We start from the raw sequence: 16,648 nt of genomic DNA, 5'->3' as shown, positions 1-16,648 counted from the left end.
AAACTGGAATGCCACATGTGGCAAATATGACTGTGTTCTAAAATTTCTAGTATCGGTATCCTGAACAGAAAAAACAGTGGTGGCTTATCTATCAAATCCAATGATTTCGCAATTATTTGTGTAAGATGGGCCAAAAGTGTTAGATGTCAACTTTAACTGGGAAAAATCATTTAAGGAATTAGTTACTTTAGCTCTGCAGGAAATAAGGAATGATGTTTTCCTTCAGCTGAATAATCACGGTCCAAATAGTCCTTGCCTTGATAATCCCATTCATCACCGGAAAAAAACTGTACTCATTGAGATTGTAAAATAAGGCTATATGATGAAGCAGGACTTCACAGGAACAAGCTACACCGTGCTCTGATTAGAAGTGTCCACGCAAAAATAGTTTTGTTTAATAATCAGTGATTTTGTGACTGTTTTGAAAACAGAATTACATACACATATGGTGGCAACTACAGCTTCAGAAGTTAAATCACCAACAGCTGAGCTGTAGTTTTTTAGTTTATTTGTGTGAAATAAATTAATGAATTTGTGTCCCATTCTGTAGATGTGCTCTGTATTTTCCTTAACTCTGTTGCTGACAAGTGAGAAACTAACGCCTTATATTTGTTTCAGTGTGTAACTCAGTTTCCAAATGTCTATGCCTTAAAACTGTGTTATCATCTTACTTTCTAAGATGACTTAACAATTTTTTCTTCTTCCCTCCCATGACAGTTTTCAATTCAGCTAAAATTGGGTTAAATAAAGTTGATTCTGAAAGATCTGTGTTAAATGATGCAGTAATAAATTTCCACAATACGATGATATAAATTTTGCATAAGTGTTGTTTTTCTGTGATAAATTGTATTATTACCATCAGTGCATTCATTTTTCTTTTGTGTTAATCGCTGATTTTCTGATTTGTTCAACTTTTTGGCACCGGGTCAGAAAGTGAAAATGTTGTCATCAGAAATGTACTTTCCCCTGACACTTTACCAGAAAAGGCTGCAACCTTAATATAGATAATGTAGCCTATTCCAGATCCTACAGAAGTTATGAAACTGATAATGATCCTGTCCAGAAAAGGCAGTTTACCTTATTCTTCCGAGAGAGTAGTTCATCTATAAGAAATATGCAATAGTGTTAAGACATTGGCATATTTTCACTCTGTTACTAAATGAATCGTCTGGGGAAGGACACTTTAAGTAAATAAAGTGTTTGGGCATGTGTAGTAAATAGTGTCTGTTCACCAGAAGGGAGAAGCAAAATTATTGTGTAAAGCAGATAACCACACATTGTGTAGAGTGCTTTTTAAGACTCTTGGAATGATTACTCCCCGATACCTGTACTCCTTAATGGTTTTTCTTACTGATGATAGAAACAAGTGCCAGCTGAATTGTGATATACTTAATACAATACAAAGTAATCAAAATCATTTTCATGTGCACTTTGCATTCTTGCCCAGTGTTCTGACAGAAGTAATGTATCTGCTACAAAGGTATGGTATTCAACAAGCTCCCACCCGACTTGAAGCAAGAAATTAGGAATTTTTACTAATTCATAAGAAAGGCATGCTTAAATTAGCCACTCTTTTCGTTACTTGAAGATCTACATTCAGTAATTAAAAAGTTCAGTGATTACATGGTAGGTACGAATGCGTGTTGTAAAGCTATATGTTAAATAGTAATCCACTGCAAGCAAGACTTAGTTTTTGCAGATATAAGTAACTATTTTGCTTGAAATATTCAAGTGTAATTGAGTTTATTATTAATCTACCAGTGAGAAGCAAACAGTAAGTATTTAGTGTAACTGTGGATGCAGAAGCTATTTTTCAGTGTAGCAGCTTTTTCTTTTTTTTTACTTTAATTAACTAGGTGCTGTAGGTATGAATTTAACTATGCTGTATAGAGATATGTATACTAACGTTAATACAGAGTGTTGTTACTGTATATCTTGACTCATTCCACATCCCTGAGGGTTCTCCATCTTCACTGTAATTTTATTACAGATCAAATTTTGTGCTTTGTATTAGCAGCATAATTAATGACCTCCATATATGCCCAGATAAGTATTCTTTTAACCCTACACAGTTCACAAAGGGATGAAAATCTCAATTGTGAAACGGAACTATTTCAAAATCCTTGCAGAGCTATTTCCATGAGTTGAAAGCTAGGATGGACGTTGGTCTCTGCATTTAAAACTCGTAGAGTGACTAAAATTTTGAGACGACATATCGCTAGTATCTAACTCACTACACAACTATAATCAACGTTTTGTAATATATTTCGCTTCCTATCTTGATATCGTTTCCGTATCCATACTGAATTAAGCAAAAGTCAGAAAATATATGAGCTTATTTTGCGTAAATACCTGACATTATGCACAGAAACGAATTTCCTTTCTTTCAAAAGCGTTTCACACATATCCTTGTCGAATCGTTAGAGAACTAATGCTGCGTGCGAAATTGTTATTTTGTGAACTACAAGAATTCACAGGAAAAAAAAAAGTATTCACTAAGGAGCAGCGATCCCGTCGCCAGTTAACAAGAACTGTCAATACGTTTCGACTTGACCACAAGAAAAATTAAAACTATTGCTTTATTATCAGGAATTTTGGAGAAACCAGGTTAACTGCACTGCTACATATGTAACAGTAATATTACAGTTCGTTAAACTGTCAAAATCGGTGCTTGATTTCAGCTGTAAATTAGAAAAATTGTGTCAGCTCCACTTCACAGAGCGCATAATGACAGGAACTCGGCTTTCTGCCCCGAGGCACGTGACTTAGATGCTGGCTTCAAACCTTAACACAGCTAGCTGGCGGTCTATGTTATATGTGGTCTATGACTCATATCCATGAAGAAAAAAAAAGCGGAGTTGTCATTGCGTCACAAACCTGAAGCCGACGTCCGCCATACATATAGCCCAAAACGTTAGGTTCAGCGCATTTATAACTCGACGGTTCACCGCGATGATACTTCCGCGTGACACCACTCTGACGCGCCCGCGTGCAATTTCAACCGTTGGAGATATATGACGACTTTTGTGATCGCATCCTAAATACATCTGGTGCTTTGACTATGTAGAGATGTAGTTGTTTCATAAACAACGCCAGCTTGCGTTGTTTAGAGCTATAATAATCGATGCGATCGTAATCTAAAGTTTAAAGAAATCACAAATCATTCGTAAGTGGAACCGTTCAAACAACATTGTCCTTTGTATACATGAATTATGGTTGTGCTGCTTACTTTTATTCTTTCCTGTGTTTTTCATTGTCTTCTAAACCGCAAAGCTCTGACAACCGAGCCACACTGTACCAACGGTCTCGTCCCCGCTCAACACACGGCTTTCTGACCACGCTGATTGTTGGTGCAGCATCTCATGCCCTAAATTACTCCACCGGTACTTAATCATTGTTCACATTTCGTCCATCTTTGAAAAAGAGTCTAGCTAGAACAGCGGGAGAGGGCTGTCGTGTGTGCGAGTTTTCTGTGCATGATTGTATGGATGTGTTTGTTTTGTTTTATTTGTTTGGTTTGTTTTATTGGTAGTGGGGAGCGGGCGTGGTGATTACGACGATAAATAATCACTCATACTTCCGTCACTTACTATGAATACTTTTGATTATTGTAGCGTGTACACAATGCGTGTAGCATAGAGTACTAACTACAGAGAACTGACCTGGCAAAGGTACAGTTTTCTTACTGCGGTAGGGCAGCGATACATCGATATTATTGGGGGGGGGGGGGGGGTGGCTCGTCTCACTCCCCTCCCAACAACTACTTCCCTTTCATGCCCCTCGACTCTTATAACTGACATCTGGTTTCTGTACAAATTGTAAATAGCCTATCGCTCCCTGTATATTACCCCTGCTACCTTCATAATTTGAAAGAGAGCATTCCAGTCAACATTGTCAAAAGCTTTCTTTAAGTATACAACTGCTAGAAATGTAGGTTTGCCTTTCCTTAATCTACTGTTCAAATGGCTCTGAGCACTATGGGACTTAACATCTGTGGTCATCAGTCCCCTAGAACTTAGAACTACTTAAACCTAACTAACCTAAGGACATCACACACATCCATGCCCGAGGCAGGATTCGAACCTGCGACCGTAGCAGTCGCGCGGTTCCTTAATCTATCTTCTAAAATAAATCGTAGGGTCAGCACTGCCTCACGTGGTTCCTTTGAAAGGGCACGGCCGATTTCCTTCCCAATCCTTCCCTAACCCGAGCTTGCGCTCCGTCTCTAATGACCTCGTTGTCGACGGGACGTTAAACACTAACCACCACCACCGCCTCACGTGTTCCAACATTTCTAAGGAATCCAAACAGATCTTCCCCGAGGTCGACTTCTACCAGTTTTCCCATTCGTCTGTAAAGAATGCGTGTTAGTACTTTGCAACCGTGACTTCTTAAACTGATAGTCCGGTGAGTTTTACACCTGTGAACTCTTGTTTTCTTTGGGGTTGGAATTATTATATTGTTCCTGAAGTCACAGGGTATTTCGCCCGTCTCATACATCTTGCTCACCAAATGGAAAGAGTTTTGTCATGACTGGCTCACCCAAGGATATCAATAGTTGTAATAGAATGTTGTCTACACTCGGGACCTTGTTTCGACTTAGGTCTTCCAGTGCTCTGTCAAATTCTTCGTGCAGTATCATATCTCCCATATTATCTTCAATTACTTCCTCTCCCATTTCCATAATACCCCCCCCCCCCAGCACACCACCCTTGTGGAGACCCTCTATATACTCCTTCCACCTTTCTGCCTTCCCTTCTTTGCTTGGGACTGAGCTCTTGATATTGATACAGGTGGTTCTCTTTTATCCAAAGGTCTCTTTAATTTTCCTGTCTCTTTAATTTTCCTGTACCTTACCCCTAGTTGTATATACTTCTACTGACTATTGGCATGTAAACTGGCTACTAACTATTGACATACAAAAAATATACTAGCATAAAAATAATGGCGTATAAACTCTCTACTGTCTATTGGCATATAAAAAATCTTGGTAGCACCTTATATACTTTGAAGACTTCAAAATGAAATTCAAGAGTAAAATGAAGCAGAAGATCAAGGCGGACGTATATTCCTACTGTGATATGCTTGGTCATTCCTGAAAAATTGACAGTCACTGGCGAGAAATATTCGGGAAAAGAAACAAATAGGCTACTGTTGGAAAGGTAGGCCTTTATGTTACACAGGTTAGGCTATCATCACCAAAAAACGATTTGCATACCTGTTAACTTCCCCCATGAACCATGGACCTTGCCGTTGGTGGGGAGGCTTGCGTGCCTCAGCGATACAGATGGCCGTACCGTAGGTGCAACCACAACGGAGGGGTATCTGTTGAGAGGCCAGACACACATGTGGTTCCTGAAGAGGGGCAGCAGCCTTTTCAGTAGTTGCAGGGGCAACAGTCTGGATGATTGACTGATCTGGCCTTGTAACATTAACCAAAACGGCCTTGCTGTGCTGGTACTGCGAACGGCTGAAAGCAAGGGGAAACTACAGCCGTAATTTTTCCCGAGGACATGCAGCTTTACTGTATGATTAAATGATGATGGCGTCCTCTTGGGTAAAATATTCCGGAGGTAAAATAGTCCCCCATTCGGATCTCCGGGCGGGGACCACTCAAGAGGACGTCGTTATCAGGAGAAAGAAAACGCATTCTACGGATCGGAGCGTGGAATGTCAGATCCCTTAATCGGGCAGGTAGGTTAGAAAATTTAAAAAGGGAAATGGATAGGTTAAAGTTAGATATAGTGGGAATTAGTGAAGTTCGGTGGCAGGAGGAACAAGACTTTTGGTCAGGTGATTACAGGGTTATAAATACAAAATCAAATAGGGGTAATGCAGGAGTAGGTTTAATAATGAATAAAAAAATAGGAGTGCGGGTTAGCTACTACAAACAGCATAGTGAACGCATTATTGTGGCCAAGATAGACACAAAGCCCATGCCTACTACAGTAGTACAAGTTTATATGCCAACTAGCTCTGCAGATGATGAAGAAATTGATGAAATGTATGACGAGATAAAAGAAACTATTGAGGTAGCGAAGGGAGACGAAAATTTAATAGTCATGGGTGACTGGAATTCGAGAGTAGGAAAAGGGAGAGAAGGAAACATGGTAGGTGAATATGGATTGGGGGGAAGAAATGAAAGAGGAAGCCGCCTTGTAGAATTTTGCACAGAGCATAACTTAATCATAGCTAACACTTGGTTCAAGAATCATAAAAGAAGGTTGTATACGTGGAAGAATCCTGGAGATACTAATAGGTATCAGATAGATTATATAATGGTAAGACAGAGATTTAGGAACCAGGTTTTAAATTGTAAGACATTTCCAGGGGCAGATGTGGATTCTGACCACAATCTATTGGTTATGAACTGCAGATTGAAACTGAAGAAACTGCAAAAAGGTGGGAATTTAAGGAGATGGGACCTGGATAAACTGAAAGAACCAGAGGTTGTAGAGAGTTTCAGGGAGAGCATAAGGGAACAATTGACAGGAATGGGGGAAAGAAATACAGTAGAAGAAGAATGGGTAGCTCTGAGGGATGAAGTAGTGAAGGCAGCAGAGGATCAAGTAGGTAAAAAGACGAGGGCTAATAGAAATCCTTGGGTAACAGAAGAAATATTGAATTTAATTGATGAAAGGAGAAAATATAAAAATGCAGTAAATGAAGCAGGCAAAAGGGAATACAAACGTCTCAAAAATGAGATCGACAGAAAGTGCAAAATGGCTAAGCAGGGATGGCTAGAGGACAAATGTAAGGATGTAGATGCTTACCTTACTAGGGGTAAGATAGATACTGCCTACAGGAAAATTAAAGAGACCTTTGGAGAGAAGAGAACCACTTGTATGAATATCAAGAGCTCAGATGGCAACCCAGTTCTAAGCAAAGAAGGGAAGGCAGAAAGGTGGAAGGAGTATATAGAGGGTTTATACAAGGGCGATGTACTTGAGGACAGTATTATGGAAATGGAAGAGGATGTAGATGAAGATGAAATTGGAGATAAGATACTGCGTGAAGAGTTTGACAGAGCACTGAAAGACCTGAGTCGAAACAAGGTCCCGGGAGTAGACAACATTCCATTAGAACTACTGATGGCCTTGGGAGAGCCAGTCATGACAAAACTCTACCATCTGGTGAGCAAGATGTATGAGACAGGTGAAATACCCACAGACTTCAAGAAGAATATAATAATTCCAATACCAAAGAAAGCAGGTGTTGACAAATGTGAAAATTACCGAACTATCAGTTTAATAAGTCACAGCTGCAAAATACTAACGCGAATTCTTTACAGACGAATGGAAAAACTGGTAGAAGCGGACCTCGGGGAAGATCAGTTTGGATTCCGTAGAAATGTTGGAACACGTGAGGCAATACTAACCGTACGACTTATCTTAGAAGAAAGATTAAGAAAAGGCAAACCTACGTTTCTAGCATTTGTAGACTTAGAGAAAGCTTTTGACAACGTTAACTGGAATACTCTCTTTCAAATTCTGAAGGTGGCAGGGGTAAAATACAGGGAGCGAAAGGCTATTTACAATTTGTACAGAAACCAGATGGCAGTTATAAGAGTCGAGGGGCATGAAAGGGAAGCAGTGGTTGGGAAAGGAGTGAGACAGGGTTGTAGCCTCTCCCCGATGTTATTCAATCTGTATATTGAGCAAGCAGTAAAGGAAACAAAAGAAAAATTCGGAGTAGGTATTAAAATTCATGGAGAAGAAGTAAAAACTTTGAGGTTCGCCGATGACATTGTAATTCTGTCAGAGACAGCAAAGGACTTGGAAGAGCAGTTGAACGGAATGGACAGTGTCTTGAAAGGAGGATATAAGATGAACATCAACAAAAACAAAACGAGGATAATGGAATGTAGTCAAATTAAATCGGGTGATGCTGAGGGGATTAGATTAGGAAATGAGACACTTAAAGTAGTAAAGGAGTTTTGCTATTTAGGGAGTAAAATAACTGATGATGGTCGAAGTAGAGAGGATATAAAATGTAGACTGGCAATGGCAAGGAAAGCGTTTCTGAAGAAGAGAAATTTGTTAACATCGAGTATAGATTTAAGTGTCAGGAAGTCGTTTCTGAAAGTATTTGTATGGAGTGTAGCCATGTATGGAAGTGAAACATGGACGATAACCAGTTTGGATAAGAAGAGAATAGAAGCTTTCGAAATGTGGTGCTACAGAAGAATGCTGAAGATAAGGTGGGTAGATCACGTAACTAATGAGGAGGTATTGAATAGGATTGGGGAGAAGAGAAGTTTGTGGCACAACTTGACTAGAAGAAGGGATCGGTTGGTAGGACATGTTTTGAGGCATCAAGGGATCACAAATTTAGCATTGGAGGGCAGCGTGGAGGGTAAAAATCGTAGAGGGAGACCAAGAGATGAATACACTAAGCAGATTCAGAAGGATGTAGGTTGCAGTAGGTACTGGGAGATGAAGAAGCTTGCACAGGATAGAGTAGCATGGAGAGCTGCATCAAACCAGTCTCAGGACTGAAGACCACAACAACAACAACATACCTGTTAAAGTGAAATATCCATTTTACGCGATCTATGCGTTTGAGACCACACTCTTAATCACATTTATAGTACTGAACAATGTTGGGACACATTTAAAAAATTATAGGCCCCGGGAGTAGACAAGATTCCATTAGAACCACTGGTAGCCTTGGGAGAGCCAGCCCTGACAAAACACTACCATCTGGTGAGCAGGATATGAAGGGCTTATTTCAATAGTGGTACAAGTCGATTTATGTTCATTCTGCGATACAGAGTCCTAAAGTTAAAAGAGCGCTGAAAAATCTGCAGTTGAGATATCAGAAACATTCAAGTATATATACTTGAATATACTTGAGTATATATAGTATATACACTCGAATATTTCTGGTATCTCAACTGCAGATTTTTCAACGCTCTTTTAACTTTAGGACTCTGTATTTCAGAATGAACAAAAATGTACTTGTACCACTATTGAAATAAGCCCTTTATTTATAAGACAGGCGAAATAACCTCAGACTTCAAGAAGAATATAATAATTCCAATCCCAAAGAAAGCAGATGTTGACAGATGTGATAATTACCGAACTATCAGTTTAATAAGTTACAGCTGGAAAATACTAACACGAATTCTTTACAGACTAATGCAAAAACTGCTGGAATACGACCTCGGGGAAGATAAGTTTGGATTCCGTGGAAATGTTGGAACACGTGAGGCAATACTGAACCTATGACTTATCTTAGAAGACAGATTAAGGAAAGGCAAAACTACGTTTCTAGCATTTGTAGACTTAGAGAAAGCTTTTGACAATGTTGACTGGAATACTCTCTTTCAAATTCTGTAGGTGGCAGGGGTAAAATACAGGGAGCGAAAGGCTATTTACAATATGTCTTCTTCTTCTGTAGTGGTCAATCCAAGGATTGGTTTGCAACAGCTACAATGGCAGCTTGTCTCCATTCTGTGCGTCTTTCAGCTTTTCTCTTCATTTCTTTATAGGTGTTACATCCCACATCTTTCACAATTTGATCCATGTACCTCAGTCGTGGTGTTCCTCTTGGTCTTTTTCCCTCGACATATCCCTCTATGATTGTGTTCAGGAGTCGTTTATGTCTTAATAGATGGCCTGTAAATTGCACTCTTCTTTTAACAATGAAACTCCAGAAGCTTCTCTTCTCACTTGCTCTTTCCAGAACCACTTCGTTTGTGATCTTGTCGATCCATTTTATTTTGAGCATGCGTCTATAGCACCACATTTCAAAAGAATTTAGCTTCTGCTGTTCCTCTGTCCCGAGAGTCCATGTTTCACACCCATAGCATGCCACACTCCACACACATGATTTCAAAAATCTTTTCCTGGTTTCAAGGCTGATGCTCTTAGATGTTAATATGTTTTTCTTCTTGTTAAAAGCAGCCTTTATTTGAGCTATTCTACTTCTCACTTCTGCCTTGCTCCTTCCATCCCTGGTAATATTACTGCCCAGATAAGTAAATTTATCAACTTGTTCAAGCAGTTCATTGCCTACATGAACTTGGACTTTCACTTGATCTTCTTTGTCGCATGCCATTACTTTTGGTTTTGTTTTATTAATTCTCATATTATATTCCCCCCCATGAATCATGGACCTTGCCGTTGGTGGGGAGGCTTGCGTGCCTCAGCGATACAGATAGCCGTACCGTAGGTACAACCACAACGGAGGGGTATCTGTTGAGAGGCCAGACAAACGTGTGGTTCCTGAAGAGGGGCAGCAGCCTTTTCAGTAGTTGCAAGGGCAACAGTCTGGATGATTGACTGATCTGGCCTTGTAACAATAACCAAAACGGCCTTGCTGTGCTGGTACTGCGAACGGCTGAAAGCAAGGGGAAACTACGGCCGTAACTTTTCCCGAGGGCATGCAGCTTTACTGTATGATTAAATGATGATGGCGTCCTCTTGGGTAAAATATTCCGGAGGTAAAATAGTCCCCCATTCGGATCTCCGGGCGGGGACTACTCAAGAGGATGTCGTTATCAGGAGAAAGAAAGCTGGCGTTCTACGGATCGGAGCGTGGAATGTCAGGTCCCTTAATCGGGCAGGTAGGTTAGAAAATTTGAAAAGGGAAATGGATAGGTTAAATTTAGATATAGTGGGAATTAGTGAAGTTCGGTGGCAGGAGGAACAAGACTTCTGGTCAGGTGACTACGGGGTTATAAACACAAAGTCAATTAGGGGTAATGCAGGAGTAGGTTTAATAATGAATAGGAAAATAGGAACGCGGGTAAGCTACTACAAACAGCTCAGTGAACGCATTATTGTGGCCAAGATAGATACAAAGCCCACACCTACTACAGTAGTACAAGTTTATATGCCAACTAGCTCTGCAGATGACGAAGAAATTGAAGAAATGTATGATGAAATAAAAGAAATTACTCAGATAGTGAAGGGAGACGAAAATTTAATAGTCATGGGTGACTGGAATTCGAGTGCAGGAAAGGGGAGAGAAGGAAACGTAGTAGGTGAATATGGATTGGGGCTAAGAAATGAAAGAGGAAGCCGTCTGGTAGAATTTTGCACAGAGTACAACTTAATCATAGCTAACACTTGGTTTAAGAATCATGATAGAAGGTTGTATACATGGAAGAACCCTGGAGATACTAAAAGGTATCAGATAGATTATATAATGGTAAGACAGAGATTTAGGAACCAGGTTTTAAATTGTAAGACATTTCCAGGGGCAGATGTGGACTCTGACCACAATCTATTGGTTATGACCTGTAGATTAAAACTGAAGAAACTGCAAAAAGGTGGTAATTTAAGGAGATGGGACCTGGATAAACTGAAACAACCAGAGGTTGTACAGAGTTTCAGGGAGAGCATAAGGGAACAATTGACAGGAATGGGGGAAAGAAATACAGTAGAAGAAGAATGGGTAGCTTTGAGGGATGAAGTAGCGAAGGCAGCAGAAGATCAAGTAGGTAAAAAGACGAGGGCTAGTAGAAATCCTTGGGTAACAGAAGAAATATTGAATTTAATTGATGAAAGGAGAAAATATAAAAATGCAGTAAATGAAGCAGGCAAAAAGGAATACAAACGTCTCAAAAATGAGATCGACAGGAAGTGCAAAATGGCTAAGCAGGGATGGCTAGAGGACAAATGTAAGGATGTAGATGCTTACCTTACTAGGGGTAAGATAGATACTGCCTACAGGAAAATTAAAGAGACCTTTGGAGATAAGAGAACCACTTGTATGAACATCAAGAGCTCAGATAAGCAAAGAAGGGAAAGCAGAAAGGTGGAAGGATATACAAGGGCGATGTACTTGAGGACAATATTATGGAAATGGAAGAGGATGTAGATGAAGATGAAATGGGAGATACGGTACTGCGTGAAGAGTTTGACAGAGCACTGAAAGACCTGAGTCGAAACAAGGCCCCCGGAGTAGACAACATTCCATTGGAACTACTGGCGGCCTTGGGAGAGCCAGTCCTGACAAAACTCTACCATCTGGTGAGCAAGATGTATGAAACAGGCGAAATACCCTCAGACTTCAAGAAGAATATAATAATTCCAATCCCAAAGAAAGCAGGTGTTGACAGATGTGAGAATTACCGAACAATCAGTTTAATAAGCCACAGCTGCAAAATACTAACACGAATTCTTTACAGACGAATGGAAAAACTAGTAGAAGCCGACCTCGGGGAAGATCAGTTTGGATTCCGTAGAAATACTGGAACACGTGAGGCAATACTGACCTTACGACTTATCTTAGAAGAAAGATTAAGGAAAGGCAAACCTACGTTTCTAGCATTTGTAGACTTAGAGAAAGCTTTTGACAATGTTAACTGGAATACTCTCTTTCAAATTCTGAGGGTGGCAGGGGTAAAATACAGGGAGCGAAAGGCTATTTACAATTTGTACAGAAACCAGATGGCAGTTATAAGAGTCGAGGGACATGAAAGGGAAGCAGTGGTTGGGAAGGGAGTAAGACAGGGTTGTAGCCTCTCCCCGATGTTATTCAATCTGTATATTGAGCAAGCAGTAAAGGAAACAAAAGAAAAATTCGGAGTAGGTATTAAAATCCATGGAGAAGAAATAAAAACTTTGAGGTTCGCCGATGACATTGTAATTCTGTCAGAGACAGCAAAGGACTTGGAAGAGCAGTTGAACGGAATGGATGGTGTCTTGAAGGGAGGATATAAGATGAACATCAACAAAAGCAAAACGAGGATAATGGAATGTAGTCGAATTAAGTCGGGTGATGTTGAGGGTATTAGATTAGGAAATGAGACACTTAAAGTAGTAAAGGAGTTTTGCTATTTGGGGAGCAAAATAACTGATGATGGTCGAAGTAGAGAGGATATAAAATGTAGACTGGCAATGGCAAGGAAAGCGTTTCTGAAGAAGAGAAATTTGTTAACATCGAGTATAGATTTAAGTGTCAGGAACTCATTTCTGAAAGTATTTGTATGGAGTGTAGCCATGTATGGAAGTGAAACATGGACGGTAAATAGTTTGGACAAGAAGAGAATAGAAGCTTTCGAAATGTGGTGCTACAGAAGAATGCTGAAGATTAGATGGGTAGATCACATAACTAATGAGGAGGTACTGAATAGGATTGGGGAGAAGAGGAGTTTGTGGCACAACTTGACCAGAAGAAGGGATCGGTTGGTAGGACATGTTCTGAGGCATCAAGGGATCACCAATTTAGTATTGGAGGGCAGCGTGGAGGGTAAAAATCGTAGGGGGAGACCAAGAGATGAATACACTAAGCAGATTCAGAAGGATGTAGGTTGCAGTAGGTACTGGGAGATGAAGAAGCTTGCACAGGATAGAGTAGCATGGAGAGCTGCATCAAACCAGTCTCAGGACTGAAGACAACAACAACAACATATTATATTCTTCACCCATAACTTTATCCATTCTATTCAGTAGGACTACAAGATCTTCTTCACTTTCAGCCAGGACAGCTATATCATCGGCATATCTTAGCATATCTATTCGTTGGCCATGAATTATACACCTGTCTGTGAATTTTCCCTTACTTTTTTCAGCGCCTCTTCAATGTATACGTTAAAGATAACAGGGGATAGTGCGCAACCTTGCCGGACACCTTTCCGTATTTGCACCTCTTCTTGTTTTGTCCGTCCACGGATAACTGCTGTCTCGTTTTTGTACAGGTTCCATATCATTTTTCTATCTTTATGGTCTATTCCTACTTTTTTGAGTACCTCAAACATCTTATCCCATTTAACATTATCAAAGGCTTTCTCTACATCTACGAAAGCTATGTATGTTTCAGGTTCTTATTTAGTCGTTTCTCTATTATTAGTTTTAGAGCAAATATTGCTTCTCTGGTTCCTCTATCTTTCCGGAATCCAAACTGGTCTTCGGAGAGTGTAGCTTCGACTTTTTGTTCTATGCGTTTTAGGATAATTGAGGTTAATATTTTAGAGGCGTGAGTAACTAGGCTGAGTGTCCTATAATTTTCACATCTTGTAGCATTTGCCTTCTTTGGAATGGGGACCATAATGTTTTTCTCAAAGTCTGTAGGAATTTTACCCTGCTCGTACATGTTGAAAAGAAGATTATACAACTCCTTATTCAGTTTTGCTCCTCCAGATTTCAGAAGTTCGGCTGGGATATTGTCTATACCAGGCGATTTGTTGTTTTTCAATTTTTTCAGAGCTAGTTCAAACTCTACCTTTAATATAGGTTCACCTATGTTGTGTGCATCTACTTCTGTTTCTTCTTCCATGATGTTTTCAGACAGGTCTGGTCCGCTGTACAGTTTTCCTATATATTGTTTCCATCTTCTTGCAACTTCATCATCGTCATCCAACATATTGCCATTTTCATTCATCACAGCCCTACATTTGTTTCTTCTTTCTCCAAAGCAATGTCTCACACATTTATAGGCCTTGTCGATATTTCCCTTGCTCATGTTGTCCTCAACTGAAATACAGAGATCATCAAGGTATTTTTCTCTTGCTTGTTTTGCCTCTCTGTTGATTCTGTTTTTCAGACTCTTGTATTTCTCTTGGTCTTCCTTCTTCACAGAATTTTTTAATTTCCTTCTTTCTTCCATCATATTTAGTAGGTCATTAGTGATCCATTCCTTCCTTTTCTTTGTCCTTTCTTTTCCTATTACGTCTTCTGCTGCTTCTAAAATACCAGTTTTTATTTTTTCCCAGCTGCTTTGGATGTCATTGCAGCCCTGTGTATTTGTTTTCTTGTCTGTTTCTAGTTGATAGTGCTTCAGTGTATTTTCGTTTTTCAGGTTTGTCAAATCCCATTTACATGTACTTCTTCTTTTAATGTTCTTGAATTTTAGTTCAGTCGTCATCATAACGAGTATGTGGTCACTTTCCACATCACAGCCTGGATATGATCTGCTGTCCTTAACTTGGTTTTTAAATCTTTGCTTCGCTAATATGAAGTCAATTTGGTATCTGTTAATGTCACCAGGCATTTTCCAAATATATCTTCTTCTTGGATGATGATTAAAGAAGGTATTTGTAATGCAAAGTTTATTTCTTTGGCAGAATTCTACAAGTTTATCCCCTCTTTCATTTCTTAATCCTAAACCAAAATTCCCTGCCACATCCTCTTCTTTACCTTCCCCAACAACGACATTCATATCTCCCATGATGACAAGGTTTCAGCTCCTTTAATTCTGCCAATTACTTCTTCGAGGTGGTCATACATCATGCCGATTTCATCATCCTCGTGCCTCGTAGTTGGCATGTATACTTGGATTATGATTGTGTCTCTTGGTTTAGTTTCCAATCGGACATAAATTATCCTCTCACTATGTTGAACAAATCCTTTTACTCTTAACCCCATCTCTTTATTGAGGATAATTCCCACTCCTGCAATCCCGGGACTGTCTTGTGCTGTTCCAGTGTGTATGATTCTGTAATCCCCTGACCAAAAGTCGCCAGCGTTTGGCCATCTCATTTCTGAGACTCCCAGTACATCAATATCCATTAGTTTCATTTCCATTTTCAAGTTTTCCGGTTTACCACATTTAAGAAGAGAGTTGACGTTCCATGTTGCTATCCTTCTTACATTAATGCTTTTGGATTTTGGTATCTCTTTAGTTGTCCCCGCCCGGAGATCCGAATGGGGGACTATTTTACCTCCGGAGAATTTAACCAAAGAGCTTTCCATCATAAGCTGTTGATACTTGGGATACCCGCCCGGGTCTTTAATGGAGTGGTTTCCCGTTGCCTTCTCCATTCTATGCCGTTGGCCACCTTGTGGCTCCTCCGCCTTTAGGAGCAGTTTCCCACCCCAAGGGCAAGAGAGTGCCCTTCCTTCTAGCCGCTCATCCGCCCTTCTAGAAGGCCGTTGGCACTTGATAGAAGGTAATCTCCTTATCCCGGGAGATATTCGGCTCAGTAGAAGTATAGGTTGGAAATGGAAGACCCCTAGCCCAATATGTATAGAAACCAAATGGCAGTTATAAGAGTTGAGGGGTATGAAAGGGAAGCAGTGGTTGGGAAGGGAGTGAGACAGTTATTCAATCTGTATATTGAGCAAGCAATAAAGGAAACAAAAGAAATCTCGGAGTAGGAATTAAATCCATGGAGATGAAATAAAAACTTTGAGGTTCGTCAATGACATTGTAATTCTGTCGGAGACAGCACAGGACCTGGAAGAGCAGTTGAACGGAATGGACAGAGTCTTGAAAGAAGGATATAAGATGAACATCAACAAAAGCAAAACGAGGATAATGCAATGTAGTCGAATTAAATCGGGTGATGATGAGGGAATTAGATTAGGAAATGAGACACTTAAAGTAGTAGATGAATTTTGCTATTTGAGGAGCAAAATAACTGATGATGGTCGAACTAGAGAAGATGTAAAATGCAGACTGGCGATGGCAAGGAAAGCATTTCTGAAGAAGAGAAATGTGTTAACATCGAGTATAGATTTAAGTATGAGGAAGTCGTTTCTGTAAGTATTTGTATGGAGTGTAGCCGTGTATGGAAGTGAAACATGGACGATAAATAGTTTGGACAGGAAGAGAGTAGAAGTTATCGAAATGTGGTGCTACAGAAGAATGCTGAAGATCAGGTGGGTAGACCACATAACTAATGAGGAGGTATTGAATAGAATTGGGGAGAAGAGACATTCGTGGCACAACTTGACCAGAAAAAGGGATCGGTTGG

Source organism: Schistocerca nitens, chromosome 1 (assembly GCF_023898315.1).
Source record: "Schistocerca nitens isolate TAMUIC-IGC-003100 chromosome 1, iqSchNite1.1, whole genome shotgun sequence".
Taxonomy (NCBI): Eukaryota; Metazoa; Arthropoda; class Insecta; order Orthoptera; family Acrididae; genus Schistocerca; species Schistocerca nitens.
Note: the sequence above shows the minus strand (reverse complement) of the source record.